The sequence below is a fragment of the Anser cygnoides genome, chromosome 20, assembly GCF_040182565.1.
Source record: "Anser cygnoides isolate HZ-2024a breed goose chromosome 20, Taihu_goose_T2T_genome, whole genome shotgun sequence".
In the NCBI taxonomy this organism is placed as follows: Eukaryota; Metazoa; Chordata; class Aves; order Anseriformes; family Anatidae; genus Anser; species Anser cygnoides.
In genome coordinates, this window is record NC_089892.1 from 1,490,887 (window position 1) to 1,507,932 (window position 17,046).

The 17,046-nt window shown below is 49.2% G+C and overlaps 1 protein-coding gene across 2 annotated transcripts in view; it reads right to left on the reverse strand.

Annotated features, from left to right (window-relative positions):
* NEK6 (NIMA related kinase 6) overlaps positions 1 to 17,023 on the reverse strand; it is a 63,962-nt gene extending 46,939 nt beyond the window's left edge. The window contains exon 1 of one of the 2 annotated variants that reach the window (XM_066980616.1): positions 16,800 to 17,023. The gene's annotated coding sequence lies outside the window, so the exon portion shown is untranslated. Of the gene's footprint in view, positions 1 to 16,543; positions 16,689 to 16,799 lie in introns of those variants that run through there. The other variant, XM_066980617.1, reaches the window with a different exon arrangement.
* Between the last annotated feature and the right edge of the window lie 23 nt (positions 17,024 to 17,046).

Genomic DNA, 17,046 nt, shown 5'->3' on the forward strand with positions numbered 1-17,046 from the left:
TCCACGGGTTGTTTAAACACAGCCAAGTGCATCTCTTAAACTACTGCCCAAACTCCCCCCTCTCAACGTACACAGAATACAGATTAACTGTGAACAAGAGCCGCCGCTGTGCCCAAGGCAGGCAGGCTGCCGGTCAGCTGGCGACATCCGCAGCAGAGCCCAGCGTGGGATTCGCTCCCAAAAGGACAGAGCAAACTATTTTACAAAATAAACACAGCCGCATCAGTAACACTTTCTTCCTCTCTACTGCCCAATAATATTCTCTCTTGCTTGCTCGTAAAATAAATCTGTCAGGATACTATATGAGATTCCCTATATATTTAAATGATGATCTTGGCTTATGATTACATTATCGCTCCGGTTCAGGGTACGTGCCGTGCAGAAGGCAGTCCAATCCTAGGAGAGTATTATTTTTGAGTGACTTTTATTGTCCATTATCTTACACCATTTCTGTCACAGCCGTGATGTCTGGTAGGAATAGTTCACAACAGAAATATCTCTGTCGTTAGTATTCTCATTGCAATTTAGGCAGATCAACCTTTAAATCTCATCCATCATACTGAAGAGCTTTGGCAAAGCAAGCGCAGTAATATATGCTTCCATGCAAAACCTAATTACAGGCTAGGTTAAAAAGCCTACCCCATCCCTTCTGCAGTGCAAGGTGACAGGGAGTCCTGAGCGTCCCCGGGTTTCTCACTCTCCCTTTTTGCTGGTGGAAGTGCACAACCCGTTCATTACAGCAGACTGATTCTGTCTGGCACATGACAAACTTACTTGAACCTAACAATTAAACTTCTGACAGTGTTTCCAAAAGCAGAGAGTATTTACTGTAAATGCTTGACAATTTTTTCCCCTCTCTGCTCATCTCTCTCAACAGTCACCTTATGATGACTGGAAATTACCATAAGCAAATAGCAGCCTAACATCCAAAAAAGCCTCACGTTAATGTGAAATACACACCTGCCAACACTGAAAATAAAAACAACCTATAAATACAAATGTTAAAGGGAAAAAACATGAGGAATGCCGCTGAAATGCAAGAGACAGGAGAGAATGCAGCAAGAGCCGAGTTAAGCAAACAATTTAGTAAAAAAACGTTTAGAAAGAGTTGCCTACAGAATGTGCAGCTGGCTGGAATGCTGCTGCGGTGGCGAGGCTGCCTACGGCCACCAAAAGCCATGCAGAGGAAGGGCCGTGCATTTTTTTCTTACTAACAGCTCCAGATTGCAGAAAGAGAATCCAAGCAAGAACTGTTACGCAAAGAGCAGATGTATCATCAGTCAACAGTTTCAAGAATTTAGGCTTAATATTAGGAAGAAACTGTATCTATGCATATACACCAGCAAATGTAATACAGCATGAATTATGTACACATGCAAAGCCCAAGAAAGCAAAAATACACGGAAGCGTGAACAAACTCTTAAAAACAGTATTACGATCACCCAGTTACACAACTTCATTAGATTTAGTAATTCCATCCATGACCAAAGGGCTAATATACCATCTAATATAATTTTATTCATCCTCAATGACATAAGCTCTAAAGGAGAAATGAAAACCGGCAGAAATCAGCTTTCCTCGTCTTTAATATCAGGGAAGTCACAGCCCTCGGTGAAAACCGTACCTGCAATTCAATTTATAAAACCCTTAAAAGGATGAGGATGTTTGTAACAAATTGACCACTACCTAGAAGAACAGAACCAAAGTCTTCTCAGCGTTTCAGACACATGTTCCATTTTATGAGTGCTGGAATTATTTATCCTGAAAGCAGGTGCAGATGGGGTTGCGTTAAGACTTTCTGCAAACTTTTTGTGGAGAATCTAGTTTGCACAAAGTCTTAACAGCCAGTAATGGAGTTCTGGCTTCTGGAAGACCCAAAAATCCACCAAGAATGTTTTAGCAAAATGGCTGAAAAGCCCTAGAGCTTTTTCATTTTATGTCAACAACTGATATTCATTAAACAAATGCTGTGACAGACACTGTAATTCACTGTTCCATACCTAGAAGCAAAATGACATTAAGTCAACAAATTTTAAGCCAGTCGGAGCCATCTCACTGCAGATGTCAATAAAACAAATGCTTCCTGCCAATAATTAAATATCCGTGTCAAACTTTCCCCTCTCCTTTAAATTACTCTCTACATCGAGTTTGGGTCCATATTCCCATTTTTAGCAGGCAAGATCATCTTTTTCAAGTACACTATAGTCTAGTTTGGCAACAAATCTAGTAAAATGACTTGGAAATAGCAAGGTCTCGGTGAGCATTTTCCCCTTCTCAACTATACTACTACACCTGAAGATGTTATTGGAGTTAAGACAATAAATCTGATAGAATGATTTTTATGCCCATTACTTGCATTAGTTCTCACCACCAACCAGAAAGGCAGTTACCAGCTTATTTCTAATTTTGGTTCAAAATCTCTCATGTTCCCATTGTGTTTTTCTCCATACATCATCTCCTTGATGCAACAGCATCAACAGTAATTTACACTGCTCTTACGTAGATGAGGTCTGTATGTTGTCCCCTATGGCTCCAAACACACCAACAGCTGCTAAATGATTTATTTTCTACCTTTTATTTGTTCCTTGTTACTACTGTTATTATTTTCTTGTAAACCATCTATTCTTCTTGTAGTATGTAACATGGACTTGGAGGACAGGTTTAATGTGAGGTTTTTGTTGTTAGTGTTGTTTTTTTGGTGTGTTTTCTTTCCTTTTTTTTTTAATATGTTGTGAAATCTGCTTCTTAGATCTTGGTGCCAAATCAAAAGATACAATTGTTTTTAAAAGTCTTCTAAATATGCTTTAAATGCTATGTAGCTCAATCCACTCACTACAAGGGATGGTTTCACACGGCTCCTATTAAACAGTCCTAGGATCGATGCCAAGGGTACTTGGTGATTTACAGTTATGGCTAAGTAATCGATGTGACAATGAGATAAATGTTCCTTTTCACCAGCCTAACCGGACTAGTCCTACCTCTTACTTCCCCGCACGGAATTTCCTCCTGCAACACCATGTGTAAATATTTACATACAGTGCTCCTACTATCTGTAGATAAATATCAAATACATATTTAAAATCAAAATTTAGTATGGATGGCATTCAGCTGCATTTAAACTGACAACAGCTACTTTGAAGACAGATAATACTGTACAGAACAGCAACAGCAGGCTGCATTTTCCCCCAACTAATTTATATTCTTCTAGGCACAATTTCGAGCCTTCCAAAAGTATTCATTTAATTCATTTTTACAACCTTTGAAAGGGTAGAGATAGACCTCTCAGGCCACTACTAGTGTTAACGAAACACGTTAAAAATAAACACATACTAAATCTACCTGGAATTTTACCGTATTGCTTACTAAGCATGCAACAACATGCTTACCTTTTAATTTATAATGCAATAAAGCTTTCAAGCCTGAAGCCAAATTATTTAAGAACATTTCTGTTGTCCTACTCAGAATTCATTCATTTCAGATGAAGGAAAGATTAAATATAGGCTGGAAATATATTCATAACATATACGTTCACAGAAACTGCCAGACATTTTCACATCATTAAATCATAACCGAAATAAGTAACATCACATACAGCTATGAAGTGTGCTCTGTCTGTACCCGTAACGTCAGCTTCATTATCCCGCTGGCTGCGGCCTCCCTCCTGCATCGAGGGAACGATCAGCTATTTGCACGTAAGTAAGCAAGCTTACAGTTCTACCAGCAAGCTGACAATCTACACGTGAAATACAACCAGTTTCCACTCTCAATCAACACCCAAAGAGCCCCTGTAAAAACAGAGCCAAAATCCAGTAGGGCAGACCAACTATTCCCAACCCATGGGGAAAACATCCGATTTCCGCCAATCCCTGAAATACGTTTCCACCACATACAACTAAGAACGCAAAGTATTTCCTCAGTTCACATCAGATGGGCTCAAAATCCCTGAAACCTGCTGTAGCCACCCTGCTCACGCAGTTGAGCTCTACAGCCATTAATTTGTGTCTTTATAGCCAACATATCTATCTCAAATGGAGGGAAAAGGAACAGAGGAGGACAATATATATATATTTATGTAGGCCCAACTTCAAAACATCAGAACAACAGCTTGAAGTATTTACATTTCTCATAATCAAAAGTAAGAGGAAATGATGCTGAGAATTATGCAGCCTAGCCAACGTGAAGACTCATATGATTCAAATCCAAAGGCAACTTCAAAGCCACCTCATAAACCCTCTGCACGACTTACAAAGCAGCCAGATGCTGCAAGAGCTTCCCCGCATCTGGATCCTGCAAGCAACAGCCAAACGGAAGCAGAAACTCTTCCCTGTGTAAAAAGATTTAACATTTTTCTACTTACAAAAATAGCTACATTAGAAACACGTTTGTATCATTCCTCCTCAAAATATGCCAGGACAAGTACTATCATATGTTGCTATAAAGTGTCTTATCTATACTAAATAGAACAATCAGTTTCCCTACCCGTTCCTGGAACCAACAGCACAGGTTTGGTTTGGTTTCATGCTGCTCTGCACCTCGTGCCCACTCCTCCGAGGCGCTGCCACAAGGCCCCTCCATCCCCTCTCCCACCGGGACAGCTCCCCTTGGAGAGCAAGATTCACGCACCAGTGCCTCGCGAATCAAGGCTGCGGGGGAAAACAAGAAAGTTCTGTTCTTTATAAAGTCTGCATAGTTACTTTTATTACTTATTTTGATGACAGACAGGGTTAATGACGTTCTTGCAGAGAACTCTCCCTTTCCTGGGCTAAATGCCCAAATTCTTTCAGGATTCACAAGACTGTCTATTTAAATTGGGTCCAATTTTTTCTCCTACAGAGGCCTGCACAGAATGTTCTGACAAGAAGCTGGGAATCAACCTTTTGAGAAGGCTCTGGCTAAATGCGCAAGCGCTGTGCAAGACAAAAAACATTCAGCGCTATATTCTGCCCCGCGCGTTTCATTATTCTAATAAGCCCCACTGTTGAGGCATAAACCCACAAGAATCAGCAGATTATTAAAACCCGTAGGCTCGCTCATGTAAATACGAGCCTCTTGTCCTGCCTGCCCCATGCTTCTTTCCCAGCCTGCCAAGACCCCACGTCTATGGATGTATGATGTGGTCTTTAATATAAAAATAGCGAAAAAAACACTCACGTCAGAGAGCGTGAATCAAAAGTTCTCAGACGTTTGCAAATGCCTTTACATTACGTTTTCAACACACGTGCCTGTTCTACCTGCCGCAAGACACCTCCGTCAGCCACGGCCGCGAAGAGAAGAATTTAGGGGAGAAGTCCTAACGCTACTAAAAGAAAGAAACAAAAATACCCAGCTGAGGCACAGTGCAATTTAGTTTTCAGCAGTCTATGAACAAAGCAAAATGCAATTTTCCAACCATCTTGAATTACCAGTTTTTAAGAGTAATTATGCTGAACACACCTCAAAATATCTGCCATGGGCCCGCTCAGCAGCGGGGACAACTCTTTACCATCAGGCACTTGCAGAAACACCAAGATTTGTTTCACAAAGGAACAAGCATTCACAATAGTTCAAAATAAACTACAATGTTTTATCAATATCAATTCAAATGATGTTGAGAGCTTGTTAATACCTGTGTACAAAACACTATTTCTCATCAACAGAAATAATTCTTAAGTGCAACAAAATCCAGGTGAAGCCAACCCTGAGCAGTGAAGTAGCAAACGACACAGCAAAGCAAGTGCAAAAGCAGAAAAATCAAAACTAAAGACACTGACAGCAAAGGAACAAGTTGAGCTGATGTGAAATGAACCAGCTTAGAGAGCTAGTAAAATAAATAAATAAATAAGTGAGTAACAATGTACCCAATTCTCTGGAAAAAAGCACGAACCGCAGCAGGAGCTATCCCGAGGAGCAGCCTTGCAGCCCCGCAGAAAAACCTTGCCTCATGCTGGTGGGACAGACCCAGATCAGGAGCTAGGGATCCATCGACTCTGCTGGTCTGACAGAACATGAATAAATGCTGAATTAGTGCCTTTTGGTTTGCATGTGGAAGAAATTTTTATAGTAGTCATCGGCTTTTCATTGGCTGATGACCAGTAGACACTTGGAAACGAACTGGGCTCAGTACGTGACAGAGGAGCCTGAACAATACATCCAGAAACATCTATCTGCGCAGGGGAGAAACGACACCCTTGTGCCCCCCCTGGGCTACAGGAGGGAGCTGTGCAGTGCCAGGCATCCTGCCTGGCTCGAATCACACCGTGCGCCAGGGCCCCGAACACCCCCCAGGTGAGAGCACCCGTCAGGCACCGATCTCTGTATTTCCAACAGGACGCCCCGAGGGCTCCAAGACCTAGGGAACTGCATTTGCTAACACCACTGCCACAGGCGCCAGAGGTGGTCAGCGACCACCAGAACCCTGCACCAGCCCCCGACGGAGGCAAGGTGGGGGCGAAAATATCTCACCTAGTTATCTCACATTTCGTAGGAGTCAAAATTTCAGTGTGCAACCTGAGCTCTAAATCCCTACTAGAGTTAAACACGGCAGCAAAGAAAAGCTCATCTTCTTACTGCTCCTAAATCCTAATGGATTTTCTAATTAACTTGATTAACCCATCTTGCTCAACTTCTCAAATACCCGTTCAGAACAGCCTCACAAACAAGTGATTTCTCAGCCCTGCAACGCGGGGCTTGCAGGAGAGCTTCATAAATCAATGGAGTTGAATTGAGGTTAAAAAATGCATTTGTGGCCAGCACAGAAGTCATTTAAGAGGAAAGGTGTACCTGGTATTTCAGGAAGAGGAAGAATCCTGCGAGGGGACTGTACACATTGCCGGTGGGTTTCGAGAAGTCACAGCCACAGGTTAATGGACCGGACTATTTTGGATCAAACCAAGGCTCAAGAGAGATAAACCCAAAGTCCCAGAACTGCGAGCACGGCGGAGAGGAGGCAGAGGCAGGACCACACCACGCTTTGGAGGTCAAACCCCAGCTTTAACACACGGGAGGTGATGAGGAGGGCTGCTCTGCTACGGCGCCTCGAGACCCCCTCCAGTCTAACCCCAAAGCCTGCTAGTAAAAGGAGAGCAGGTCTGTGAGGGACACACCTGCCACACGTTCTCAGCAAAGCATCCAGCCACGAGCCTGAGAGCCCCAGTACCTCACCCTACAGTCACAGCGCGAAGGAAAAGCTACTGACAGCAGCTGAGCGTGGAGCAGAATTAATGCCACGTCCTGGACGCATGAACAAAAGCAACCCTGGCTGTTACCGCTGCCTGATGACTTAAGTGTAGATAAAAACTTAAATACGGTCTGGTGTAACAAACTGGAGACAGTCTCCGAAGGGAAAATACATTCCCCACATCATCCAGCTGCTATTATCAAACTCATTAGTGCCATCTATGTCACCAATAAAATGAGCGAGCTGCCATTCAGCTGTCCCCCGTTTCAGATGAACAACACGAAAGATCTTGGGCAACTTTGCCAAAGTCTGATAACACGGTGATGCATGGTTCATTTCAAACTTCCTTTAGAGCACTACATGCAAAAAGGCACCCTGAACACACACGCCCCGCCGGCCGACCCAGGCTTGCCTTTCATGTACGCTTTTCGAGCTGAGCACCGTCTCACGCCAGGCAGGGTAAAGACGCCGCCAGCTCCCGCCAGTCCCAGGAACGCCCAAACGGCGCTGGCAGGCGGCAGGATGGGACCCCACAGACCTCACGGCGCTGGGGAGAAGCCTGCAGCGAGCGCGGTGCTGGGTGAGCGTCTCGCTGCCCTGTTACTGATGGAATGAGCGAAGCAGAGGCAGCGAACACCTGACCTTCCTACTCTGAAATAAAGTCTTTGTTTCCCTCATTACCCTTTTGACATTTCGCTAATCCACAAGCAAATGAAATATTGAGGGGGGTTATGGAGGAGGAAAAAAAAGGCTAAGAGGGAACACCACAGCATGATGTGCTCACAAAGCATAACCAACAACAACAACAAAAAAATCTCAGCTGAATCTTTGAAAACAATATGTTCACTGTGTGTTATACCAAACACGCTACAAGGTCTGCTTGTCCGTGAGAATGAATCATGGTTTACATCTGGGAAGAAAGAAAAGTGCAACTAGAAATCAGGCTCCTTAGGGGATTTATTAGATCCTCACAGAGTCACCACAGACGCCGAAACCTGCTTCTGCAGCAGAAGCCGCATCTTGCAAATACCAAACAGAACAGCACAAATGAAAGCCCAGCAGATTACGCTTCAGCATTCCCAGGCAGCAAGAGGAAGGGAGCTCAGTACAAGACTGTTCAGGCTCTCCGGCTGCACCTACCCTACACCTTCCAGAAGATTTCCCACCTTTCTGCTTCTTTGAGGGCTTCGATTGCTGATGAGCAGCAGTCGGGGCTGTCCCCAGAACGAAAGGAGCGGGGACACCAGCGTCAGGTCACACCGCCGTGCTAATGCTGGCGGCGAGGGGAAAGGCAATCTCAAGAAGACAATCTCGAGCATGGGGAGATCACCTTTTCAAAAAACAGACCTACTCAAACCCCTCGACTCAAACACATCTTCACTTTAAAACTGACAGCTACAGTGCCAACAGCCTCGAGCCAGCCCTCCCTCCCACCAACGCCTCCCCGAGAGCTGTGTGTTCACCAACACGGCGATGTTTGACTTACAGGCACCAGTTACATCAATAGCCAACCAAAAATACCTAAACATTATCTGCAGCGATTGTGACTTAAGTAGCTGCAACGTGATTAACAGCCTTTTCTTCAGAGAGGGCTGCGGCAAGTTTTCCCCTCTCCCTCCATTAGTGATGAAGCACAAAAGCTGCAATAAGTCATCACAGTCACTTTAAAGTACAAACCAGGGAGACTCAAAGAAATCCCAACAGGTCACACTGTAAATTATGGCATTCCGTAATATACAAAGAACCAAGAGCAAACACAGGTAAAGAACTGTACCCACCACTGTTTACCCTTGGATGGTAAAGTTCTTACGACTGACATAACGTTATAAATCGAGTAATTGACCTGTAAGGAAGTAAGGAGCTCAGGAGAGTTAAAAATTACCCTATAAATACCATAAAGATTAACAGATTTGTAATACCCACCCAAGAAGCACTTACTCTAAGTAGAATGATTATGAAAACACAGCAAGAATATTTACTACATAGTACCGACTCCAGTATATACAGACTGCCACGAAAGGCAGCACTGGTTCTTAATATAGTGACAGCTGAAAGTCACCACTTAGATTTCCCTGCTGATTAAAGGGTAACGTACAGACACACACGGCTCTGACTTATTTGCTTCTTTGAAATACAGTCGTGTATGTTGAAGGACCTTGTCAAGGCTTTTTGTTGCGGTTGTTCTCGCTTAGCGTTTTTAAGATTTAAGTTTTGCACAGCTGTTTGATAGAAGGTCTAATGGAATACTGACAGCACAGGGGAATGAAAGCAGAACTTCCACGAACGGAAGAGGGATTTTTTGTGTCCATGTTTGTGAATACCTATTTCAATCTAAGTCCCTACACTTGGGAGAAAAGGAACCTTAAAACACCTCTCGGGTTTTTCTCCCCATCTCCTCACCGTAATGACATCCGTATGCCCCGAGGACCAGAACCCACCACAAACTCTCCAAGAGAGTCTTGGCAGTTCTCAGTGCTTCTATGAAGAAACGCAAAACCCTCCAACAAGGAGAAAAAACTCCTTTTCAGAGCAGAAATGGCGGAGAAATGCGTCCATGAGGGTAAGGACAGGACAGAGACTTAAACTGAAATTCCTCAAAAGAATCACATTGAATTTACTGTGAAGTAATCCGCCCTGTAGACCAACATTCCCCAGTTGCTGCTGCACCAACTACAGCCATTTCCATCTCCAGCTGCACAGTTTACAATTCACGAGGTTAAGAAAAAACTCCCCAAAGTGAAGGAGGGCAAGGAGGCCTGCCGGCTCTCAGCAAAGAAGAACGGGAACGTGCGTTTCCCCGCGCCGCGAGCGGGGCGAGCTCCCCGCCGCCAGCACGCCCCTCGGCACCGCCTCTCGCACGAGCCGTCCTTGCCATCCAGCACCCGCTCCCGCTGTCAGCGTGGATTTAAGGTTCCGTCTCGGGCACACCGGGAGTTTTCAGCAGGCCGCCGGGTATTTCCCGCCTCGCAGCAAGCGGGCTTCTCGAGGCGCGCAGACCGGACGACGAAAGCAACTGGAGAGCGGTGCCTGTCACCGAGCTCTGCAAAATGAAAGACTTGCAAATCCTCCCAGGGCGTGGAGCAACACCTGCTCCGTCAGCAGGCTGGGCTGGGCGCGGGGTCACGGCCCTTATCGGCTCGGTTTTTGACCCCTGCAGAATCAGGGCGCTAGGTGAGGTGCCACCAGTCCCATGGGACGGGGGGGCAGAGCCACGGGACGCCCCCGGCCCCGGGGAGCCCCACGGCAGGGCGCACGCCGACGGACGGCTCGGGAGAGGTGGGATGCTGAGCTGAAACGCGAGACCGGGACCCCCTGGGCAAGGTCCCTCAGCTGTCTCCCGGCCAGGCTGCAGCGCCTATCTCGGGCTGCTGACAGCCGCTCATTTTGCAAATAGCTGTGCAGCGCAGAGCTTCGTTGCCCCTCTCCCACTCCGCCATCCTCTCATCAGCGGGGAGCCCCCACCCCGCTCCTCAGCGTTACCCCCAGGGCAGCCACTGTGGCTCCCTGCTTAGGATGGCCGGCACCGCACCCAGCTCGCCCCGCTGGCTTCGCCCGCGGCACACCACGGGTCAGGAGCCGGCTCCCAAAGGCTCCCCGGAGGGCTCCCAGCACAGGCAGCCCCCCCGTGCCTGGAGAAGCCACGTTTCCACCTGCCCCGTGACTGGCGCTGCGCAAACGGCCCGTCCACCGCGTCTGCGAACAACGCGCGTCTCACGCGACGCCGAGGCGAGCCGGCGCGCAGCGGCAGCCACGTCCCGAGGCGCAGCGAACAGAAAGGTGCACGGCCCCCTGCCCCTGAAGCAGGGCAGCATCAGAGCGAGAGCTGCTTGAAATTACGAACAAAACCAAAACCTAAAGGGAAGGACAAATGCACCGCCCTGCCGTGCTGCTGCCCAAGGCTCTGCCCAGAGACTGGGAAGGGCCTGGTGCGTGCTTGGAGTCACCACGTGAAGCACGCATCGTGCTTGGAGCCCGCAGCTGAAGACTTAAGTTACTCAAAGCAGAAACACCAAAAAATGGAAGAACTGCCTCTGGGCTGTAATAGGTATGTTAACAGTCCAGGAAAAAAAACAACTGATGGTGAGGAAACAATCACACGGGGAAAAGCTGTATGACAGCTGCCGCCACTTTTTCAGTTAAAAAATAAAATAAAAACAAACCACAACCTTACCATCTTTTGCATTTTGTCATTAGGCGTGCTCTAACAATTTTAGTGTGTTTTATATTGTCATGCTGTTCTTGCTCACAGGGAATAAAACAGTACCTCCAACCACCCTAACTTCTGGTCCCAGAACCAACTTCGTGCACTTCTGTGCGTGACCTCCATTTTCAAAACGACGTCAGGTATCACTTCTACCACCTCAAGATCTTAGCTGAAAATGCTCTATTTTACAAAAGTCATTAGGCTTTTTATACCTGCGCTGTTTGGGACTTCTCTGCACTTGGACTGTAAGAAAAATATGGATTTGCTACATGTGTCCTTGAGAGTTTCCAAACTACCTGATTTTGTTTTGCAAAACAGTACAAGAACAGGACAGCCAATACCACTTTATTTTAATAAAATGCAGTAGACTCTAAAGAAGTAATTCATAAACCACCTACAAGTCACTGGAAGGAAAAAAAATGCAGTTATCTCAACGTCACTGCAGGAGCAGGAGTTTTATTGTGCATGAGGAGTACGCTGCCTTAACCTGAGGAGGGGAAGATTTAAAAGCAGTATTTAAGTAGATTTAGAATTCCAGGACGTTAAAAAAAAAGAGACCAAATAAATAATGCATTCTGACTTCTAAGCAAGCATTTGTGAGGTTTCAAGAACGCTTTGGAGTATGAAATTCCTCGAGTCATTCACTTACCCCATTTGCTTTCAAATAGATACTGTCTGCTGTCAGTTCACTTAAACGCGTAACAGGAAACTCAAATTTGACTAAAAGGTAGTATTACGTTACTACTGGTTTTGTATGGAAACCTTTTTAGAAGTAAGAAGCTAAGGGGAAGTTTTTTTTCCTCCCCATCTGTGACAGACAGCTGTTCACTGCCTGGAATCTATGATAGCAGACACTTAAAGTAGCACCGAGCTGAAGTAAACACTTCAGAAATTTAATTTCTTTAATTGTACTGACACTGTAAAAGTGTTTGATATTTGCCATGTGAGAAATCAAATCATCTGATTAAACACTGAAGCTAAACACAGTTATAATTTATTTTTTTTAAAAAAATTATGAAATATTTAAAATATTCTGAAAATAAAAAAAATATATGTTTAAAAACGTTAACACAATTCAAGAGACTTCTTGTGCATGTACGTCAGCGTACAGCATGTCCAGATGTTTAAATACTTAGCACAGGTTAGAACTTGAAGTAATCTTGATCCAAGCCAATATGCATATAAAAAATAAGCCAAGATAGAAAGAGACCTATCTAGCCATAAAAAGATTTGACAGCTTTACGGACTGCTGCGTTTGAACCACTATTAAAAGCAACTCCCCACGGCTTTCTGCTTTTAAATAAAACTTAGCTCCCAAGTTCTAGAAGTGCCCGCTTAGTCCCATGCTTGTGAGGACCTTGGTTCCCCCTGTCCCACCTTTCAGCCAAGCAGCGACAGCGGCTCCAACCCGGCTTTAAAACCAAACGGCACCCTCCCCAATAAACCTGTAAGACGTTTTTAAACAAGGGCTGAATGTTCTCTCTAATTCAGACACACTGCAGCAATGGCAACCTGCTGGGAAAAGCAAACAAACAAACAAACAAAAAAAACCAACAGCGCACTGTGCTTTTAAAAAAGCACTTTCTTAAAATCTAGAATTTGAATGCAAATTTTTTGGCTTCTGTTTTTCCCCTCCCCCCCCCCCCCCCCCCCCCCCCCTCTCAGCACCCTCTGCAGTGCTGCGTAGCCCAACCTGAACACGGCGGGGATCCCACAGCCTCCCCGGGGAGCCACTGCACTGTGCCCTGCCAAACCCGCGCTGTCGGTGGCAGGGGCCTCTCCTCGGCTCACTGCTGCAGGGCCAGGATCCGACGGACGCCAGACACCTCCGCACAGCGCCAGGACACCGCGGTGCCCCGTGAGGGGCTCCGGCACTCTGCACTGCTTTTTGTTGTGCGGAATGCCTCGCGGGACCCGTACCTCACCGTTGTGAATTTGCCCTCATCCCAAAGCACTGCGTAATGAATACCTGTTGCAGCATCACTGGACGTGCCCTGCAAAGCCTGAGCTGACACAAGGCAGCAAGCCGTGCTTCCCAGCGCTGGGACGGGGCACGTGGCTGCGCGGCCTCGCGAGCCCTGGGGAACCCAGGCGGGAGGACCTCGGCTGCGTCCCGCAGTGCACGTGCTGGCCGCCCTCTGCGGAGCGGTCTGACCGCTGGGCGGGCCCGTGCCCCTCGAGGACTCAGCTAGGGAGAGCAGAAGTCGCCCTTCCAGCAGCCACGTTAAGGGGTTCAGCACAGTCGAGTTTTGTCTTTTGCTTCCTCAGCGTTACCCCAGCCCACCCGTGGGCCAGGCCTGGCGCAGGGCAGGGGCAGCCCGGCAGCGGGAAGCGGAGCCCCGTTCCCCAGCCCCGGCCGCTCCGCCCGACGCCGAGGCACATCGGCTCGTCCTGAGGCTGTCACCCCCAGCTTTCAGACAGACGGCACTGATCCCCGAGGGCACGCGGAGACCGACTGGCTGAACGCGCACGGAGCCTGCCAAGTGCTTTCATGCACTCGTGCTGTCAGCTTTGCAAAGGAACAGGCGAGGACAACAATCACACCCGCGTTAACAGGAGCTAACGCCAGAAGAAATTACTTTCAAGGCCTCCACCTTTAACATGCCAACGTTTTCCTTCTGTCTGTTTCAGCCAGCCTTTAACTTCCCCACGGTTTTACACCGGTAAAGGCCATTTCCAGGGGTGTACAACTGCGTGTCACTCAGGTGCGCCGAGGCTCCCCCTGTGCCACCCCGAGGGCCTCCACCTCCTGCCCAAAGCCCCGCGCTCGGGCCCTCAGCAACGAGCGGTGGCGTGAGGGCAGCCGGGAGCTCTGCGACCACAAGAAAGCTCCGTGTCTGCACGAACGTTGCCGGTGCGTCCTGCATTTAGGCCGGACACGAAGATGCACCACGCCATTTCCTAACAAAACGTCTGTTCACGGCTTCTTTAACCACAATTCTGTGCCCAAGCACCACAGCCCCTTTCCATCTGGACATGTCGAATTTTAATATACTGAAGCAGTTAGTAAAATAGCCCAGCGTCTAAAATGAAGTTCCAGGTTTTGGTTTTTTTCCCCATTAGCTGGAGATAAAGACAACTTTCATGGGTTCTTTGCCATGAACAACCTCTTCTATCACAAGAGCTTCCAAGAGAAGTAATTCAGGGTGACAAAGGCTAAAAAGCACAAGTCAGATACTAAATTTGTGTTCTAGAAGTCCTCTATCCCAACGAGGCTTTCAGGACAGGGCAAGAGTCAGGCCCCTGGGGTTATACTGATGTCCACTTTCATAATTTGGTTTTTGGCATCTTCCTCTAGGACTGCCTCTGCCCGTCCAGCAACACGTGACAACTCTCGTGCTTTAAATTCAGAACAAGAAAGTCGGATTCTTACTGCCTGCCCCACTCGCTGGCTGCTCCAGTTCTGTGCTGCCATGTTGTTTGTTGTCTATCTACTTTTCACAGCCTTAAGTTAAACATATTTGGCACATATGAAGTAGGAAAAGGTGTGAAGTACATTCACTAATTCATCCTCTGCACAGCTATAAAGTGTTCTCAAGGTGCGCAGAAAAACTTGCCTCCATTTTACAGCTAAGAAAGCACACGTTGAGTAGAAAAAAACGTAAGTATTTTTGGCTCCTATCCCTATACAAAAATAAAAAATTAAAAAATAGTCATTTTACTCTGAGTAAATAATTGTTAACAGATGAAAAAAGAACTACAAGAAAAAAAACCACCTCTTTAAAGCCACTGACTGGAAGAGGCCTTCAGACCGACGATAGGTCTGAACAAAGCCAAGAAGCGTGGTGCGAGATAAATCTCAGAATCTCCCACTATTTCCTCTAGCACAACCTCGATTACTATGAGAAATGAGAACAGACAGCGTAGGCTCAGTATTTTCAATATAAGTTTGAGTATCGCATACTGGCATAAAACCCTTTGGGTAGGACCACAGGAGGCGAGTACTAAAAAAAGTCAGTTTGCCCGCGTGGGCTTGGAGTCCAGGCTACGCGCTGCAAAGGTGCATTAAAACTCATCTCCAAGCTACGTGCCTGTCCTCCCTGACAAAGCACGTGTTTGTCAAGGAAAAGGTTCCAGAGGAGCAGGGCGAACAACACGAGCAGAGGCGCGTTCTGTGCCGGGGTGCTGGGAGCGCACAGGGCTGGTTCTGTCCTGACACGTTCCGCCAGGGCGACAGCCGTCACTCGCGCCCCGTCCAGAAACCGCACTTCCCACGGAGGATGCTCCTTTTCCACCATAATAAAAGCCTCCCCCCCACTTCTTTTTCTCTTTTTTTTTTTTTTTTAAATCTCTGAGGCATAAAGCCATAGGAAACGGGGGCAGCAACTCTGCTATCTGAAACAAGTTCCCTTCCCCCCCCCCCCCGCTGCTGAAAGCATGACTGTCACGGAGAACGTCGGCAGGAAAAAAAATGACAATGGAAAGAGTTCGTGTGAGCGTCAAGAGATGCCGGAGAAGGCGAAAACGGCAGAAAGGCTGCACAAGTCGAATGGTTGCTGGCCGTGATTCACAGCAACCAACTTCGAAAGGAGACGCAGGAACGCCAGCAGGACAGCCATAACGCGCCGGGGGCTTGCATCACCGGGCTGGTAATTGCTACGATATTTCCTATCGGATTGCCGAGCCCGCAGTAACGCCACGGGCAGCCGCCGATGTGCAGGGCCGCCCGGCGCGTGCGGGCAGGCGGACGGGCAGCGGGACAGACGGGCGGACACCCGGACGGACGGGCGGACACCCGGAGCCCCGATGCCCCCCGCCGCTCCTCCCAACAAGTGCACGCCGCCCCGGGGCCGAGCACCGTGCCGGGGGCGGCGGCGGCGCCCCGCGAGCAGCGGGGGCTCCCCGGGGGCAGGTGCCCGGCCCCGAGCCCCGGCACCGGGCGGCCGCGGGGCGCGCTGCGGGGCCGCGCCGGGACCCGGGGCCGCGCCTGCCCGGCCCCGAGGGGGCAGCGCTAAGGGCGGGCGGGCCGGGAACGGACGGGCCGGGCCGAGCCCCCCGCTCCCCCCCGGCCCCGGCTCGGCCCCGACCGAGCGCTGCCGCCCGGCCCGGCCCGGCCGTGCACGTGCCGCCCGGGCCCCGCGCGCTCCTCCCCCGCCCCGGGGGCCTCCCGGGGGTCCCGCTCGGTGCGGCGGGGCCCTCCGCCCCCGGACCCTCCCCCCCCCCCCCCCACCCCCGGTGCTCACCTGCGGCCGGAGGAGCGTCGGGGCCCGGCCCCGGGGCGGGCAGGCGGCGGCGGCCCCGCAGCCCCGCGCGAAGCGAGCGAGCGGCGCCGCGTCCCGCAGGCAACTTCGGCCGCGCGCTCCCGCCGCGCGCCCCCGCGTCCCCCCCCCTCCTCACCGCCCCCCCCCCCCCCCCCACACCCCGCGCCGCTCGGGAGCGCGCCCGGCGGCTGCCACGCAGGCCGGGGGCCGGGAGCGCGCGGGCGGCCCCGCTCCCCACCTGCCGCCGGGCTCCGCCGCCGCCCGGCCTCGGGCTCGGGCTCGGGCGCTGCCGCCTGCGCTCGGCCGCGGGCTCCGTCCGGCCCGGCGGGGGGCTCCGCGCTGCCGCCCGGCCGCTCGCTCGCCCTCTCGGTGCTTTTTCCACGTCCCGCGATGAGTCACCGCCGGAGCGCCGCTGCCCCTGTGGAAGGAGCATGAGCGGAGCCCTCCCACCGCCCTCCCGCCGCCTTCCTCCCCCGGAACATGAC